At 42.1% G+C, this 19,978-nt stretch overlaps 1 protein-coding gene and 1 pseudogene across 1 annotated transcript in view; one reads left to right on the forward strand and one right to left on the reverse strand.

Moving 5' to 3' along the window:
• The window catches only part of LOC126162934 (serpin B3-like), a 56,526-nt gene extending 48,208 nt beyond the window's left edge, over window positions 1–8,318 (reverse strand). Inside the window, exon 1 of the mRNA XM_049919757.1 lies at window positions 8,248–8,318. The gene's annotated coding sequence lies outside the window, so the exon portion shown is untranslated. The remainder of the gene's footprint in view (window positions 1–8,247) is intronic.
• Window positions 8,319–19,526: 11,208 nt separating this feature from the next.
• Window positions 19,527–19,643, forward strand: LOC126164215 (5S ribosomal RNA; annotated as a pseudogene).
• Window positions 19,644–19,978: the final 335 nt, after the last annotated feature.

Raw genomic sequence — 19,978 nt, forward strand, 5'->3', positions numbered from 1 at the left:
CTTTTTTTCTTCTGCCTTTGTCTCGCATCGGCGCACGGCCGTTATTAAGGGATTTGGCACGGTTAGTTTAGGGAGCGGCCAAATGCCCTTCACGTCGTCACTCAGTCAACCCTGGGACAGAATATGTGTGCTCCAATTGTCTATGTGTAATGTTACTCATATGAAAGGGAGCGAAAGGTTTCTAAATGTTTACAAACCGGGGAACAGAGGCGAGACTTGTGTACTGCCGCGGTATACAGCTTTGGGATGTGGGAAACCACCTAAAAACGACGTCCAGGCTAGCTGGCACACCGACCCTCGTCTTTAATCCGCCAGGTGGTTGCGATATGAGGCCGGTGCACCTCCCCGCCCCGGAAATGGTGCTTTAACAAGCATGTCCATCTGGGTGGACTCCAGCTCAACTGACTAGAGGAAAGATATACCAACAGTTCGCTTTAAAAAATTTTTTGTCTGTAACTTCTTCTCATACCCACCGCCGCCACTGGGGTAACAGATGTATCTTCCTCGCACAGTATTTTCATACACGTAATGAGTCATATATATACAAAATTGGACTGGTATTGCTCCAGGCTTTCTTGCGTTCCACTTTTACGTCACTCATTTTCACTGTAACTCACAGTAACAGGGGTGTGAGGTTTGTCTTGCTGTCCCAGTAATTTTTTTTCAGACAGAAAGTGATAAGCATGCCAAGCTTGGTAAAAATTGCTTCAGGCGTTAGTCCCGGGGTGAAACGTCGTCGGGTCTGTCATCAGTCAGCGTATCTACTCCGAATACTGTGGATTCCATGCTAACATCGGTCGTTATCAAATATTTTTAAATGACACGGTATCTCAGGCAATGGCAAACCACCTCCGCTAGGCCCTTGCCTAGTCGGCGGTGCGGGTCTCCCGCATCGTCCCTCATCGGGAAAATCTAACCAAATTTCATTGAACCGGGGTAGTGTGGAGACGGGGGAGGGGGAATGAAATTTTTTTAATTCAGAGAATATACATTTTTATAACGAATAACATTACGCTTTATAAAGTTAATCAGGAGCAGGGGCAATACTCCAGTGCCCACCAGTCTTTGAGGCATCTCTGAAATCTCTCGGGATTTCCCGATTTTGCCCAAGTGCTACACAAGTACACATTCCATTTGGATAATTGTTGCCGCGCCGGTCGAAATCACTGCGTGTTAGTCAGTGGGTCAGTCGTGCTATTCTGCAACGCATGTGAAGCCGATATTATTATGTTCAACATGAATATCTATCGATACGTTTACAGTGGGTATTTTAAGTGGCATACCGACAAGTCGAAACACATGTGCGAGCAGGAAGTTAGCTGTTCGGCGGAGGTTCGAGTCATCCCTCGGGCATGGGTGTGTGTGTTTGTCCTTAGGATAATTTAGGTTAAGTAGTGTGTAAGCTTAGGGACTGATGACCTTAGCAATTAAGTCCAATAAGATTTCACACAGTTAGCTATTTGTGGATAAGCTCAAACTCACCGAGAAGAATTTTCTTAATAACCGTATAAATCAAGACATTGAAATCTTCGTAACCAATGTTGTCTTTCATCCGCATTGTAAGTATAGTTTCATGGCATTTAATGTTTATAATATATCAATAAAAGGTGTATATTTTGTTAGGGATCCCTCAAAACGGTTAACACTACATTCGTGGAGACATTTTGTCCGTCCTCCCGTTTTCTGTCTGTCCGCCCAAATACTACTCAGGGTTGGCGTGTTTAAAGTAAATCACGTGTTAAAAACACTGTTTAATACACTCTCTAAATAAAACATGTTTTTACTGTTCAATACACTTTCTAAACAATTATTAAATTCTTTTAATCATCGTTTAAAACAAATAAAAAAATTCGTTTTTAGGTACTTTTAATAATTGGCAACCAATTCTGTCCAATGGCAATAAAGTCATGAGGTATTCAATTCACTCTTTTATTAGAACATGTTACGCATTTCGGAGTTACACCCATCTTCAGACATCACAAACTTCAACTCCTTCATAACCAACCAGGCGTACAGTCTTGACAACTGAAAGGAAGTGTCGAGTAACATATGATTGCGGCACAAGCAGTCTTGAAGCAGAGCGTAGGTAGTTTTACCCGACTACGTGAAGGAGAGGGAGGCTCCCAACACGTCTCACCAACTCTCACCAAGGGTGGAGTGGGAGTCCACAGTCTGTAAAAAAAACTTCAAGGAATTAATGGACGTCCACTTAAATATCACTGCAATAGATCGCAACACTCTCCAGATAAGGAAAGAGTACAATCCCATCGTGAACGCTATCTCTTTCTGCTCCTAGTCCCCCAACTCTTTGAAAATGTTTTAATTCACCCACCGTAAAAGAAACAGAATTTCTGAATAGTGATGGATTGTTATTTTAACACGAAAACAGCTGTCTTCGTTTAATGCCCTTGTAAAGTGTGTCCGGGAAGTAGGGACGAATATTAAAATGCTATAGAACATATAAAATTTATTGAAAATGTAATTTTTCTTTAGAAAGACTTTAAGTAACTTCTCCCACTTATGTATGAAAAATTATATCCTCCATATGACCACCCAAGGCCGCGCGGCAACGAGCAATGCGTTCATTGATGTTCTCGAATATTTAGTGGGATGCCGTTAATAACACTTTTGATTTCATTCCTCAACTGGTTTATTGTTTGTGGTTTGTTCACGTACACTTCTGATCACAAATCCCCACAAAATAAAGGTCACAAGGCGTAAGATCGCATGATCTGGCAGCCCATTCCTGACTGCCACGCAAAGGGATAATTTTTTCAGGAAACTTTTCATTCAGCAGAGAAAACGTTTCACGGGATGTGTGACATGTCGCACCATCTTTTTGAATCAAAAAATCGTCATTTTCATCAATGAGAGAGATAAAACAATCAGAAAGAATCTCTACTCATCTTCCACAGTCACTCGCGGATTTTCGTTACCCCAAATTCTGTAGCCGTGTTTATAGACGTACCCACTGAGGTGGAAGTGTGCCTCATCTGAGAAAATTATTCTTTTTGTGAAGTTCTCCTTCTTCTCTTGTCATGCCAAACCCATTGAGCAAATCGATATCACTTTCCATGATCAACCGGCTTCAACTCTTTTGTAAGTTGAATTTGTATGCATTTTCAGATCTTTTTGGCCGGCCGGAGTGGCCGTGCGGTTCTAGGCGCTACAGTCTGGAGCCGTGCGACCGCTACGGTCGCGGGTTCGAATCTTGCCTCGGGCATGGATGTTTGTGATGTCCTTAGGTTAGTTAGGTTTAATTAGTTCTAAGTTCTAGGCGACTGATGACTTCAGAAGTTAAGTCGCATAGTACTCAGAGCCAGCCAGATCTTTTCGAAGAATTTCATACAGTGAACTTGGTGACCAGTTCAGTTGCTGAGTCGTTCGGCTAACGGATTTTCTGGGGTTAACGGTCGCGCACGACAGCAATGTTTCTTTGTGTTCGAACAGAATGCGGTCGTCGTGTTTTCTTACCGTTTGAAACAGAACTCGTGGTCTCAAACTTACGGATCAGCTTCCGGAGTCCGAGTGTCACACACGGTTCACGAACGGTTGCCGTGGGATTTTCACTGTTTTTGTAACCACTTTTTATCCTTTGATAGGTTGCTGAGGTGTCATCGGCTCCATGACGAAAATAAACATGAAACAACAATGCTCACCATACAAAAGCTATCAGGCTACTAATGGGAAGGATCGCAGATAACAGAGATGAAAAAACAACGGCTGCCAACCGTCATATGACAAAATAGCGCAAAATTCAAGTTCGTCGTTACTTGGTGGGCACCCGTTACTAACATACAGGGTTATTACAAATGATTGAAGCGATTTCACAGCTCTACAATAGCTTTATTATTTGAGATACTTTCACAATGCTTTGCACACATATACAAAAACTCAAAAAGTTTTTTTAGGCATTCACAAATGTTCGATATGTGCCCCTTTAGTGATTCGGCAGACATCAAGCCGATAATCAAGTTCCTCCCACACTCGGCGCTGCATGTCCCCATCAATGAGTTCGAAAGCATCGTTGATGCGAGCTCGCAGTTCTGGTACGTTTATTGGTAGAGGAGGTTTAAACACTGAATCTTCCACATAACCCCACAGAAAGAAATCGCATGGGGTTAAGTTGGGAGAGCGTGGAGGCCATGACATGAATTGCTGATCATGATCTCCACCACGACCGATCCATCGGTTTTCCAATCTCCTGTTTAGGAAATGCCGAACATCATGATGGAAGTGCGGTGGAGCACCATCCTGTTGAAAGCTGAAGTCGGCGCTGTCGGTCTCCAGTTGTGGCATGAGCCAATTTTCCAGCATGTCCAGATACACGAGTCCTGTATCCTGTAAAGTTTTTTTCGCAGAAGAAAAAGGGGCCGTAAACTTTAAACCGTGAGATTGCACAAAACACGTTAACTTTTGGTGAATTGCGAATTTGCTGCACGAATGCGTGAGGATTCTCTACCGCCCAGATTCGCACATTGTGTCTGTTCACTTCACCATTAAGAAAAAATGTTGCTTCATCACTGAAAACAAGTTTCGCACTGAACGCATCCTCTTCCATGAGCTGTTGCAACCGCGTCGAAAATTCAAAGCATTTGACTTTGTCATCGGGTGTCAGGGCTTGTAGCAGTTGTAAACGGTAAGGCTTCTGCTTTAGCCTTTTCCGTAAGATTTTCCAAACCGTCGGCTGTGGTACGTTTAGCTTCCTGCTTGCTTTATTCGTCGACTTCCGCGGGCTACGCGTGAAACTTGCCCGCACGCGTTCAACCGTTTCTCCGCTCAGTGCAGGCTGACCCGTTGATTTCCCCTTACAGAGGCATTCAGAAGCTTTAAACTGCGCATACCATCGCCGAATGGAGTTAGCAGTTGGTGGATCTTTGTTGAACTTCGTCCTGAAGTGTCGTTGCACTGTTATGACTGACTGATGTGAGTGCATTTCAAGCACGACATACGCTTTCTCGGCTCCTGTCGCCATTTTGTCTCACTGCGCTCTCGAGCGCTCTGGCGGCAGAAACCTGAAGTGCGGCTTCAGCCGAACAAAACTTTATGAGTTTTTCTACGTATCTGTAGTGTGTCGTGACCATATGTCAATGAATGGAGCTACAGTGAATTTATGAAATCGCTTCAGTCATTTGTAACAGCCCTGTACTTTCCACAGTTAGTTGGCCCATAGTATTACGAATATCAGTGTACATGAAAACTGGTACGTACTGCTATACTCCTTTCATCACAAGAATAAACCTGATGTGAAGCAAAACTGTGTCCAGTACAGTTAAGTACGATCATAAGTATGCAGTTTATACACTGTCACGCGCACATAGGATGAGCGATAATGCAGGGCAACAGTAAAAAAAGACGAGCAGAGGCACAATAAAGCTTCAATGGTCACTTAATTTTTAAAGAGAATGAAATAATATTCGGCAAAACTCGAGCACTAACGCACGCTTCTTAGGTGAAAATACGGAAAGCATAAAATGCTCTCGTTCTCACGTAACATAGTATTCTAATTACAAACAAAAGTCATAAAAATTTCTAAATTAAAAACGGTAATTTTTCTGAACGGGCAAGTGTAATGCAAAAGCACACTGTAGAGATTTCACCGTATTGTTAAATACTGAAGCCACTGAAGGTATTATTGCAGTCAGTCGTCTGGTAGTCTCTTAGCTCGTTCCTTATCCGAATCCGAGAAACACTTTTCAGTTCTGGAACTGTCATCTGCTTCGTAGAAAACAAGTCGATGAACAACAGAATCCACGAAGCCACCCAGGTGCCGCATTTTCTCCTCTTCTTATATGATGATCCGTTCTATATCTCGCCAGCGTTCGGTAGTCACATGTGAAGAAGCTGCATGCGTTAATTCCAATACTTCTGGTTGCCCCATTTCTCTCGACAGTTCCTTTAACTTTAATTTTGACAATGTTAACTGGAATACTCTCTTTCAAATTCTAAAGGTGGCAGGGGTAAAATACAGGGAGCGAAAGGCTATTTACAGGTTGTACAGAAACCAGGTGGCAGTTATAAGAGTCGAGGGACATGAAAGGGAAGCAGTGGTTGGGAAGGGAGTGAGACAGGGTTTTAGCCTCTCCCCGATGTTATTCAATCTGTATATTGAGTAAGCAGTAAAGGAAACAAAAGAAAAATTAGGAGTAGGTATTAAAATCCATGGAGAAGAAATAAAAACTTTGAGGTTCGCCGATGACATTGTAATTATGTCAGAGACAGCAAAGGACTTGGAAGAGCAGTTGAATGGAATGTACAGCGTCTTGAAAGGAGGGTGTAAGATGAACATCAACGAAAGCAAAACGAGGATAATGGAATGCAGTCGAATTAAGTCGAGTGATGCTGAGGGAATTAGATTAGGAAATGAGACACTTAAAGTAGTAAAGGAGTTTTGTTATTTGGGGAGCAAAATAACTGATGATGGTCGAAGTAGAGACGATAGAAAATGTAGACTGGCAATGGCAAGGAAAGCTTTTCTGAAGAAGAAAAGTTTGTTAACATCAAGTATAGATTTAAACGTCAGGAAGTCGTTTCTGAAAGTATTTGTATGGAGTGTAGCGATGTATGGTAGTGAAACATGGACGATAAATAGTTTGGACAATAAGAGAATAGAAGCTTTTGAAATGTGGTGCTACAGAAGAATGCTGAAAATTAGATGGGTAGATCACATAACTAATGAGGGCGTATAGAACAGAATTGGGGAGGAGTTTGTGGCACAACTTGACTAGAAGAAGGGATTGGTTGGTTACACGTTCTGAGGCATCAAGGGATCACCAATTTAGTATTGGAGGGCGGCATGGAGCGTAAAAATCGTAGAGGGACACCAAGAGATGAATACACTAAGCAGATTCGGTAGGATGTAGGATGCAGTAGGTACTGGGAGATGAAGAAGCTTGCACAGAATAGAGTAGCATGGAGAGCTGCATGAAACGAGTCTCAGGACTGAAGACCACAACAACAACAACATGTAATCAGAAACAAGAAGACGTGCATTATTCATAAAAAATGATAATGAAATGGTTCAAATGGCTCTGAGCACTATGGGACTCAACATCTGTGGTCATAAGTTCCCAAGAACTTAGAACTACTTAAACCTAACTAACCTAAGGACATCACACACATCCATGCCCGAGGCAGGATTCGAACCTCTGACCGTGGTGGTCGCGCGGTTCCGGACTGAGCGCCTAGAACCGCTAGACCACCGCGGCCGGCTGATAATGAATTTTACAATTAGGAGATGTAGGTATTTCTAACTGAACGGAAAAAGAAAGATGCTCAAGTCGAGGTTTGGACCAGCGACTCCTCAAACGCGCCCGATTATCAATCTGTTACACTACCCATTATGCTACACATCCACCGCCCGAGCAATTTCCGCTGTATCAAATACAGCCACGGAAAACTTCAAAGCGATTTTTTCTGTAAATTTATGAAAATCATTAAGAACGACCTAATCGTGTTCCGCTCGCGTGTTTCATTACGGAGCAGGAAGCAGCCTCAGCCATTTTCATACTGCGTATGAACAGCGCGACAGTCAGAGCTCAACAGCACAGAGACTGTGGCTGTACACGATTATTGACATAAAAACTACATCGCTAGAGCGTTATTAAGAAGAACTTTGACAGCTGTTAATACATTAGAATATCTTAAAGTTTCATTTAACATGACTTAGTAATAAGATATCTAATACGTAAGAAGGACCTACTTCCAAGAGCGTAACAATACCAGCGTACGCGTGCTACGGCTTCTAATTCATCATTGAGTTTGTGTTTGTTTGCATCAGGTTTATTCTTAATATGAAGAGATTATAACGACTTGCGTCGTTACAGAAAATGTTAAAGTTTGTAAAATGTTACATTATGTTATCAAATACACACATCCACTTGAGTGTATTGCCTACTGTAAATTCTACTGGCCGTAATATGTCGTCGGCTTTTAGATTAGCAAACAAAACACAAAAAATAAAAAAAATTTGACGGAATTTAAAGGGGACCTATTACTCTACATGAAGTCTCATTCTAGATTTGTTAGTCGCTCTTTAAACAAGATACAGGAGTTAATGCTGCAGCATGTTTTCATTTAATCTGAACGTTCGTGTTAACTAGATGCCAGGGTATTTTCTTTATGTAGGTAAACTATTTTCGATCAATCCACTTATAGCCTTCCCATACAATACCTCTAATTCGTACACAGGGATAGTGAGCAATGACGTTGCCTGTGCAGTTGGTGCCTTGTGCGCGCACGACTTACCTCGGCTCTGCGCTGCCACGGATCAACTGCACTCGCCTACAACGCTGCGGCATTTTATAGCGTCGGGGACGTTTCCTCTTCTATTCCCGGAAGGGGCAGATCACGCCCTTCATGTGCAGAAGATATTTATCGTACGCATGCGTCACAACTGAGGCCTTGGAATCGGCGTCGTGAACCTTCCGACTATGGATTTTGCGAACCGTGACGTCAACGTAGTGTACCTGACAACAGCCGTGGGATTCCCTGCCATTTTAGGAATAAGAACATCTCTTCGCTTTTACCCTGGCTATTTACATAGTACAAATGAAAAAAAATGGTTCAAATGGCTCTGAGCACTATGGGACTTAACGTGTGAGGTCATCAGTCCCCAAGAACGTAGAACCACTTAAACCTAACTAACCTAAGGACATCACACACATCGATGCCCGACGCAGGATTCGAACCTGCGACCGTAGCAGTCGCGCGGTTCCGGACTGAAGTGCCTAGAACCACTTGGCCACACCGGCCGGCATATGGCTAATGCTGTGAACATTGAGTACATTGGTTTCCTCCTTCTTCCTCCCCCCCCCCCCCCACCTCCACCCCTTTTCTCTCCACCTACTTAATTGCACTAACGCACCGTACCCGGCCCTCCCACACCACCCACGACCTTCCACCCCTTCTCTAACCCTTACTAGTGACATATTTTTGTTAACTCCAATCTGCACTTTACATTCGCCCACTATGCCCCCCTTCCACCCCCCTATTTCCGTACTCTGTTCTTGGATGTTTGGTCTTTTACACAAATTTTCAAATGCGGTTGTAATCATTAACATATTTATAACCATTTATTTTATTTTACGAACCATGTATCAACATAATCTTGTCTAAGGTGGTTGTTTTCCTTTACGATGTTTATAACTATTCATTTTTATAACGGACCATTGTAACACGCCCGGGAGTACGAATGGGTACCTTATACTGACTTTTCGTTTCGTGACCGTGCGCCCTGTCCACACCACGTATGTGGTAAACCCGCGGCGGTCGTATTGTTCTGCTCCACAGCTGGCTGTTGGCTTGCCTAAAATTATCTATTGAAAAAATGCAAGCGGGTTTAGGGGAGCCACACAACGTTTAAACACAACACTGTCCTATGTCTGGTATGGACATCTATATTCTGAGACGATAAACAGGTTGCACTGTTTACACTCTAAATCGTAAATGTTTATCCCAATTAACAGTCTTGATGATTAAAAAGTCCAAAATATAATTCAGACGAGCGTACGCGTAACCGACACGACGCGGGTGATTGTTGATGATGCGGAAGCCGAATGATCGAACGAAAGTTCTTACGCTCGTCACACATACAGGTATCTGGTAATAGTCCTCCTTGTCACTAGTAATGATATAACACTGTCCGTAAAGTTAATTTTTCAGTTCTCAGTTCTCACTTCCACGAGCGTGCGTGTAACTGTCGCGGCGCGGCTGATTGTTGATGATGCGGAACGCGATGATCGAACGCACGTTCCCACGCTCGCTACAAATCACTGGCACTTGATTGCACTCTTTTGTGGTAAATAGTATTACTGATTCACATTTGCTCATTCTTGGAGACCGAACACGGCGCGGATGATAGATGCTATGCGACACGCAACGAGAGGATACATAAATACGTTATTAACGCCACTGCTCATTTTCAATTACTTCTTGACGTACTTTCCTCTGAACCATTTCCATATGTCATCACTATACTATAATAGCACTTGTAGCAACACTTCAACCTGAATACTAACAATGCTTCTACATGCAGAGCTACACACTACACAACCTAACAGCACCGTGTCCCGTGCTCGACTCTACGACGCGGCTGCCCGCAAAGATACTCCACAACTAAGCCAGCGATATGACAATACGCTTACACCATTTGTCAGATATTTAACGACCTCAGGTTGAACGTCTATATCTCTTAAATTACGATGATGTGTGTCGCGATCTTTACATGCACGCTACGAAGAAGGTTCTCCACGCCATATAATATAAACACTGACATATTGTACCTATTGCGGAGATAGTGTAACCACCTCGGTAAATAAACAAATAAACAGTACCACTACCTGCTTCCTTGACATACCATAGATTACCTGGTGCACACTGTGGTGTCTCTGTGACAATCATTTTACTTATGTTTATGTTGGTTGGTGCTTAAACACAGTGAAACCAAGTGTAAAGCTGGCATGTGTTTTTATAATGAACATACATATATATTTTCTTTTTTAACCATCCGTATTTGATTTTTAATTAAAAATAGAAAACATTCCCAAATTTTGTTTATATTTCTCATTATATTTTTTTCTTTTATTCGGTTGATTGAAGAGCACATAATTGTAAAGCTGACAGCGCACCCCCCACCAAATGGGGGCGAGGGGCAAGAAATAACAACAAAGAAAAAAAATTCACAAGCCAAATGAGTTTTGACATTTAAGTAAGAAAGGAAATTATGTAATCTACACAGTTATATTTTTGTCCTACTTTTCTGCTTTTTGCATATTTTTGTGCATTCATTTATTCCAATCGTAACCCTTGAAGAGCGCCCAAGGCTGAAATCTAGATCGCGTTATAAAGCATACCGTACAGTCAAATGGCGGTTACATGGTTCCATAAGTTTTACGTGATTTTGGCCTCCAATGAAGGAGTTCAGGAATAGACTAGTAGTTATCATCATCGTAAGGTTGAGTATTTATTAAACTACCTTTATGAAATTACCCTTTTAATTGTTTCTTACCCTCTGTTGGCAACATCATTTGTATCGTGGTTCCATTATGCCCTGTGGTAAAACTTGTCGGTGAATGCTTAGCGAGCCACCTCGAGAACAGAAATTACTTTCTATGGTTCTCTTCCTGCCACCTTCATGTTTAACACCAACGGTATTTGGTGAACGTAACAGTAATAAACAACAGTTTCACATGCACTGAATTCAGTGTATAAGCTGTCTACACATTAACATAGGCGTCCACCACTTCACGCTAGTATAAAGGTACTTTCCAAATACTTGTTAGCCTTAAATCCAGATTGTAATTTAATAATGTTTGGATCAAACCAGCCTCGTCAGGTAGTCAACTCACCAAAATGTTTTTATTGCTACAATAAGGTAACAGAGCCAGAGGAGAAGTCAGTCTTCATTTGTTTCCACAGATATTTAATATCGGAAATATTTTTTTACCTCTAACATGAGTCCGATACACAGATATCAGTCACTGGAGCTACCTAATCGACTGAAAATGGAGGAAATTTTACTCAAATGTTATTGACGCAAAACTAGGTCGATTGCCTCATGTCTCCTTCAATGGTGGTATTATCGTAGTTTTAAGAAATGTTGATACCTGTTCGTAAAATATGAAGCACGGAGTGCAGGCTGACGAAACGGGGAGAAGACAGACCTGAATCGAAACCTCGCACAGAATTAAGGGCGTGTCAGAAAACAGGATACAGAACACTTAAAATACGATAAAATATTCGAAACATTTCACACGACCCAACAACTTCCCCGTCTTAGGTTAACAGACCGTTGCGTCAAGAAGGGCATCATGGCACGAAGTTTTCAAAACAACGATTATCAAGTAATCGAAATATAGGAAGGTGAATCCCGTACGCCGGCCGCGGTGGTCTAGCGGTTCTGGCGCTGCAGTCCGGAACCGCGGGACTGCTACGGTCGCAGGTTCGAATCCTGCCTCGGGCATGGGTGTGTGTGATGTCCTTAGGTTAGTTAGGTTTCAGTAGTTCTAAGTTCTAGGGGACTTATGACCTAAGATGTTGAGTCCCATAGTGCTCAGAGCCATTTGAACCATTTTTGAATCCCGTACCATAGTAAAACGAAGGAAGATACGTTGTAAAAAATGCTTCTTCTTGTAATGCTTTTCCACGTACTCTCGTCTGCAATTACACCTATCTACCTTTCTCCGAAATGTTTACGTCCTTTACCTCTCTTCCATTTGATCGTTTGGAATGCGATGAAAGCTTGGGTTCAGTAACTGTCAGTTTTCACGAAAGTAAATAAGGCTGACAGGTTTCTAGTGAAGTGCAGCGCGTCTGCTAGGGCAACCGGTCCTAGAGAGCCTCCGCAGCGTTAGGACGCCTCGTGTGTACATGACAGCACACTCTGAACGAAATCAGAGACTCGCTATTAGGAATCCTAACAAGTCAGTAAAACCGGACGAAAATGCAACAGATATTCAGAGTTCTTTAACGGGAATCTTTCGAAGAAAAAGTTATTCGCATAAAACTCTGGTGGGTTAATTTTCAGAGCAGGTATCTGAGGGAGACAGGGTGTTGTGTGATGTCTTTAGGTTAGTTAGGGTTAAGTAGTTCTAAGTTCTAGAGGACTGATGACCATAGCTGTTAAGCCCCATAGTGCTCAGAGCCGTTTTTTTGAGGGAGACAATTCTGTTGTAACCGTCAATTCTGTTTCACGTAGGGATCATGAGAAGAAGACAAAGATTTTGGAGACAACATTTTTTTAGAGGATACTTGCGAATCAGAGTTCACTGAACCGCCAGGCGATCGATAGTAATCCGATCGTTGTAAATTTAGTTTGCTACACCGAGATTCCTTCTTCGAAATTGTTAAATCACAATACTACGATCGTGTTTGCATTTCCAGAATGAGATTTTCACTCTGCAGCGGAGTGTGCGCTAATATGAAACTTCCTGGCAGATTATACCTGTGTGCCGGACCGAGACTCGAACTCGGGACCTTTGCCTTTCGCGGGCAAGCTCGACTCACGCCCCGTCCTCACAGCTTTACCTTTGCCAGTACCTCGTCTCCTACCTTCCAAACTTTACATAAGCTCTAGTGCGAACCTTGCAGCATTCATCGTGTAGTCGGGGGTCATTCTTAAATTATTTCCTCTCATAAGCAGAATGGAAGTCTCATTCTGGAAACACCCCCCAGGCTGTGGCTATGCCATGTTTCCGCAATATCCTTTCTTTCAGGAGTGATAGTTCTGCAAGGTTCGCAGGAGAGCTTCTGTAAAGTTTGGAAGATAGGAGACGAGGTACTGGCAGAGGTAAATCTGTGAGGACGGGGCGTGAGTCGTTCTTGGGTAGCTCAGATGGTAGAGCACTTGTCCGCGAATGGCGTAGGTCCCGAGTTCGAGTCTCGGTCCGGCACACAGTTTTAATCTGCCAGGTAGCTTCGTGTTTGCTTTTAACTCTCGACTGGCAGAGTGTAAGCACGCCCTCGCCTCCAATTTGACTTTGGAACTATTAGCAAACTCTACGTCCCAGGTATATGTTAATAATAATACAAACATTCATCGTGTAGTCTAAGGTCATTCTTAAATTCTTTTCTCTCATAAGCAATGTCTGCTCTAACGTCTTACTTCCAGTGGTACGAAAGAATTTATGGCTCCGCAAAGTTTCCCCCTTCATTTTCCCCCAGCGTTCTAATAATGGAACTATATGCGCGAAGTTAGTATAGCTGTTCCTCTTATTTTGGTGGCAAATGCATAATGCCAATAGGCAAAGTCGTAGCCAAAGGGATGAAGGGGGGGGGGGGGGAGGGGTTTTGTGCTGGAGAGGGGTGGTTGTCCGGAGGGGTTCGGACCCACCCTATCTCCCAAATAAAATTACAACGACCTAGTTGCCCCGTAGTGAAATTGAAAGATATTTTGATTTTCAATCATAAGGCGCAGACGGGATATACTCTACCGATAGTCAAGTACCCCATCAATCAGCTTTGTTCTTGCTCGCAGTTCCCTTTAAGGTAATATGTGCTGGCGTTTATTGTTTCTGTGCTGTGTGCTGTTGAAATAGGTTCTAATTATCGATAAGTTGGCAACAGTTAAGAAAAAAAAAAAAAAAACGATTTTCATTCGTCTACCGACGTTACGGTAAGAAAATGGTTCAAATGGCTCTGAGCACTATGGGACTTAACATCTGTGGTCATGAGTCCCCTAGAACTGATAACTACTTAAATCTAACTAACCTAAGGACGTCACACACATCCATGCCCGAGGCAGGATTCGAACCAGCGACCGTAGGCGTCGCGCGGTTCCGGACTGAGCGCCTAGAGCCGCGAGACCACCGCGACGTTACGGTAAGTTCAAAATATGTACGTACTACTATAATAGCCTAATTACCTATCTAGAGCTGCTTAATGTTAACATTGGAGCCTTTATTTGAAGAGTGACAGAACTTAGGGGTTGCAATATTTCAGTATTTCACAAGGCAGCGTAGCAGTAAACATTATCAAAAATAAGATTAAGTTAAAATCAGTGCATCAGAACAAACTTGGATTTGCCTGCGTCGCCCAAAAATCGTGCCGATCAACAAGACGCCCAGACGGCGATGGCTACACATCTTTTAAAAAAAATTGCTTATAATCCTATCGTTACTAGCTCCAATGTGGGTCGTATTCAGTTGATTGATGGTAGCTTGGTTAATTCGTGATATGTAATTTTCATATATAATCTAGTTTAAAATGAAGTGCTCTATCTATACCACGGGCATGGTACTACAAATAATTAAATATCCGCTTCTAAATACGTTTATTAGCCAGTATCTCCGAAGACTGTCTAGGGTGGCGCAAGATGGCAGTTCAAATGCTAAGATTTTTACTAGTGCAACTAAGGCTATTAAGTCTAAACTAACGAACGCAAAAACACAAACCTTAATCAGAAAAATATATTTATATCACATAAACAACTGTGCGAAATCAAAAAATGCCACCTTGTTAATATGAAATTATCATTTTGAAAAGACGTAGGATTCTGCAGCGCGAAAGCGGAAGACAACTACCCCCAGCGGAAGAAAACAACTTGTAAGTAGGCTGTTCAGGTTTTTATATTGGTAACGCCACGTAGCGCTCTGTATGAAAATCACTGGCTGTGCTGTGTGCAATCTGTGGCTGGTCAGCATTGTTGTAATATTCGCTATTGTAGTGTCGGGCAGTTGGATGTTAACAGCGCGCAGCGTTGCGCAGTTGGAAGTGAGCCGCCAGCAGTGGCGGATGTGGGGAGAGAGAAGGCGGAATTCTGAGAGCGGACGATCTGGACGTGTGTCCATCAGAAAGAGTAAATTTGTAATATTGGATATCATGGACTGATATTTATGACTTTCGAGAACTATTAAGGAAATACATTGTTTGTTCTCTATCAAATTTTTTCATTTGCTAACTATGCCTATCAGTAGTTAGTGCCTTCAGTAGTTTGAATCTTTTATTTAGCTGGCAGTACTGGCGCTCGCTGTATTGCAGTAGTTCGAGTAATGAAGATTTTTGTGAGGTAAGTGATTTGTGAAAGGTATAGGTTAATGTTGGTCAGGGCCATTCTTTTGTAGGGATTAGTAAAAGTCAGATTGCGTTGCGCTAAAAATATTGTGTGTCAGTTTAGTGATGATCAGAGTAAGAGAGAAACGTCTGAGTACGTTCAGTTTTGCCCAGCTGTTGGAAAATGAAGTAACGTAAGGGGTTTACCAGCACAGTAATTCACTAATTTTTCTAAGGGGACGTTTCAAACTCACTGTGCTGCCAAGGTCGCTGGTGGCGCGGCGTGAAATTCCGCTGCAGGTAGGGGACATGTGCTGCTATGTGTGGCCCAGCGACTGCACTTCTAGCGTGGGTGGTAAATCCGTGAAGAAGAGTCAACAAAGTATCACGAAATAAGCAATGCCACGAACTTACCAAGGTTTACCCTAACAGTCGCTGAGTGCAACCGCTTTCCGAATGGAAGATAACCTCACAGGTGAGATGGTTCGAATCCATCTGCCGACAACCTTGAAAATGATTTTCTGTCGTTTCTTTTCCATTTTTAATTTAGCCAATATTTGGAGGGCCTGCCCATAATGTTCCAAAAGTTCTCAGTTGGCGAGAGATCCGGCGAACATGCTGGCCAAGTTAGGGTTTGACAAGCACACAGATGAGCATTAGAAACTCCTCTTTGGTTGTCATTCACGCCACATTTACAGCACAGCCGTACTGCGACGATATTCTACGCCACGTTTTGTTTCCCTCCATGGTAAGCCGTCCTGGACTTACATTCCAGCAAGACAACGCCCGACCGCGCGCGGCGAGAGTTTCTGCCGCTTGTCTTCGTGCTTGCTGAACCCTACCTCGGCCAGGAAGGTCTCCGAATCGCTTCCCAACTGAGAAAATTTGGAACATTGCGGGCAAGGTCCTCCAACCAGCTCGGGATTATGACGATCTGAGGTGCCAAAAAGAATTTGGCACGCTACCCTCAGGAAGACATCCAACAACAACTCAGTCAATGCCAACCCGCATAATTGCTTACATAAGGGCCATAGGTGGACCAACGCGTTATTGACTTGCTCAATTTTTGAAGCTCTTTCTCCTGAAAAAAAAAACATTCAGTTTTTTGTGAAATTGTAGTCGTTGTTTGTCTATACATGTACACATCACATCTACCGATTTCCGTCTCATTCGGATAATTCCTTCTCAGTGCATTATATATGAAGGGCTTATTTCAATAGTGGTACAAGTCTATTACCTCCACTTTTCAGTCTATAATGCTTCTAAAATTAATGAGGCAAATAAACAGAAAGAAAGATTCATCCCTAGGAAGAATGCCTCAATATTTCTGGTACCTCAACTGCAGATTTTTCAGCTTTCCTTTAATTTTAAGACTCTGTATCTCAATATGAACAAAAATGGACTTGTACAACTATTGGAATAAGCCCTTCATATATGGTAACGTGGGGTAAATCCGACCTAGTAATTTCTTTTGGCTATAAAATGCTCATCCGAGGTCGGATCTTAACGTTATATACGTTAAATTACAGGTAATATAAAGGACCAGCTGTTTGAAAAATGTTTTTGTTATGCCATTTTTTTGAGATATCCGTATTTTAAAAAAACGTTCATTTTTGTCATTTGCGAAAATGGTGGGGTAAATCCGACCCCTATTTGTTTGGCTGATTTTGCACAGAAATAGTTCTAAATGAACGTTTTGTTGGGAAATAATTATAAGCAATTATGTTTTTTTACATAAATGAACAAAATGTATTCAAAAAAATAACAATGTACAAAATGTACTGAAAGTTAAATGAATGTAAATTTTAATTGGAGAAAGATGATTTCATTGCAAGGCGGTGCAACAGCAATGTCGATCTCGAAATGTTAAAATCACGAGTGACAGCTCGTAAAGACATTCCCATTTTCATTGCAGCAACTGCTTGGCTAATATCGTTTTGACTGCGTTTTGTCGTTTTTCGTTTGTAATTTCGTGCCATTTTCCTACAAATAAACAAAAATTCACATTGTTTCAATAAATAAATAATTCCATACACATAAGCTTTAAAAAATATGCGGTTGGATTTACCCCATCATTTTGCGGTCGGATTTACCCCACCATGCCATTTTTCATTTAACACACATAGAAATAATTTACACGAAACTTTCAACAAAAGCGATACATACACTGAATAGGTCACTAAATGCACCACAAAATCACTTACCATTTGTTTTGCGATCGTTTTATTTAATAATGTAAATCTAGCGATGCAATTTGCACAAAAATTAAATTGAAACAATCGAAAACACTTGTTCTCTTTTGAGTGTGTAAAATCAAATGCGGCAAAGCTGTCAAGGTGACATTTTCGTTATTTCGAATGCTGTATATGGTAACACTATTGCGAAATCACTCTGGTTTGCCGTTTCTCACAAATAGAGGGCGGTCGGGTTTCCCCACCCGGTCGGATTTACCCCACCGTACCCTGTATAAGGTGGTTAACTCAATTTTATAGTCTGCCTGTTGCTCTCATGCAAAGACATGCACAGAACGATTTGTGGGAGTCAACTATGTACCAAATACTTCTTTAATCTACTTAAAAATGACCAAGATTGTTATTTTTACTCATAGTCTTTTATTTAGTACTTTTTATTATCTTCAAGTTATAATGATGTTCAGTTGTAGAAACAATGATTAAAAAATTATTTTGTTGTTGCTTTCGTAGCAGAACTTACCTTGATTTGGGGAATAGTTATGTATTTCTCTGGCAGACACTATTTAATTTCAATGCTTTTTAGCCTAAGATTTCAACTATATGCGTATTTCAGCGATATTTACACTGGAAGGTGGATACCCATTGTTATTTTGTTCTTTGTATCTGTATCTGTCATAAAGATGTCTCACTTGAGGAACGGGTAATTATCACGTCTTCGCTTTTAACTATTGTCTTATTCGTGATGTTCTTAGGATAGTGAGTGCAGCCGTCACAACTCTAACGCATTTGTAAATAAAGGTCATATGTATGACAATGTCTTACATCGTAGAGGGGTTTTACAACATCAAAGGCAGTTTTTTAATTCGTTTGGAAATAGAGTGAGGTTATCAAATTGCCAAATAAAGAAATATTTAATGTTGGATTTGCGTATGAAATTAAATAAATTTGTTTTCAGAATAAAAGAAAAAGACAAGCTTTTGTAAGGTCCCCTTTAACAAATGGGACCCCGCCTTTGACAGAATCGTGGCTACTTCTTTGCAATGCGTATTCAGTTACCTGATGAAGTTAGCTGAGGATTCTCTGAGGAAATTGTTTTGAGCCCCTTGTTCAAATACATTAGTGACATCGGCCTTTTTGCAGTTATCTATAATCTACATCTGAAAAAAGCTGCGCAGATATGGTCTCATCGTGATAAAGTTTCAAACGATGCAGAGACATATGTTTTAAATGTTCGGAAATTTAAGCCTGTGCACTTCACAATATGCATGAAAGTATTACCCTACGACTGCAATGTTAATGAGTCACAGTTGAAACTACGCAACTCGTAGAAGTACCTGGCTCTGAGCACTATGGGACTTAACATCTGAGGTCATCAGTCCCCTAGAACTTAGAACTACTTAAACCTAACTAACGTAAGGACATCACACACAACCATGCCCGAGGCAGGATTCGAACCTGCGACCGTAGCGGTCGCACGGTTCCTGCCTGAAGCGCCTAGAACCGCTCGGCCACTTCGGCCGGTAGAAGTACCTGGTTTTAACAGTTTGTAGGGAAATAAAATGGAATGATCACATAGGCTAAATCTAGGTTAGGCAATGGAAGACCGTTTCATTGGCAGGATACTGGAAGAAAATGCAGTCTATAATGGATATTGCTCATAAGTCATCCAATGTCAGAATACTGGTCATCTGCGTAGGACCCATGCCAAATAGGACTAACGTGGGAAACTGAACCTAGACAGAGAATGTAAACACAAATTATCACATGCATGTTACACTCATAGGCGTGCGTCAAGGAAGAACCTGAACTGGTAGATGCTAATACTGTGGCCCTAAAGGCACCAGGGGCAACGGCCTTGCCGCAGTGGATACACCGGTTCCCGTGAGATCACCGAAGTTAAGCGCTGTTGGGCGTGGCTGGCAATGGGATGGGTGACCATCCAGTCACCATGCGCTGTTGCCATTTTTCGGGGTGCACTCAGCCTCGTGATGCCAATTGAGGAGCTACTCGACCGAATAGTAGCGGCTTCGGTCAAGAATACCACCATAACTACCGGGAGAGCGGTGCGCTGACCCCACGCCCCTCCTATCCGCATCCTCCTCGGAGGATGACACGGCGGTCGGATGGTCCCGGTAGGCCACGAGTGGCCTGACAACGGAGTGCTAAAGGTAACAGTAGTAGATTTACAGCTATTTAATTTAGTATAGAAGCTGCGGTTTTTCAGGAAACTTAAAGATAATTTTACTATGTTGAATTCCAGCAGAATAAGCACAATTATTGCAGCTTAACTATTTTAA

This window comes from Schistocerca cancellata, chromosome 2, assembly GCF_023864275.1.
Source record: "Schistocerca cancellata isolate TAMUIC-IGC-003103 chromosome 2, iqSchCanc2.1, whole genome shotgun sequence".
Taxonomy (NCBI): Eukaryota; Metazoa; Arthropoda; class Insecta; order Orthoptera; family Acrididae; genus Schistocerca; species Schistocerca cancellata.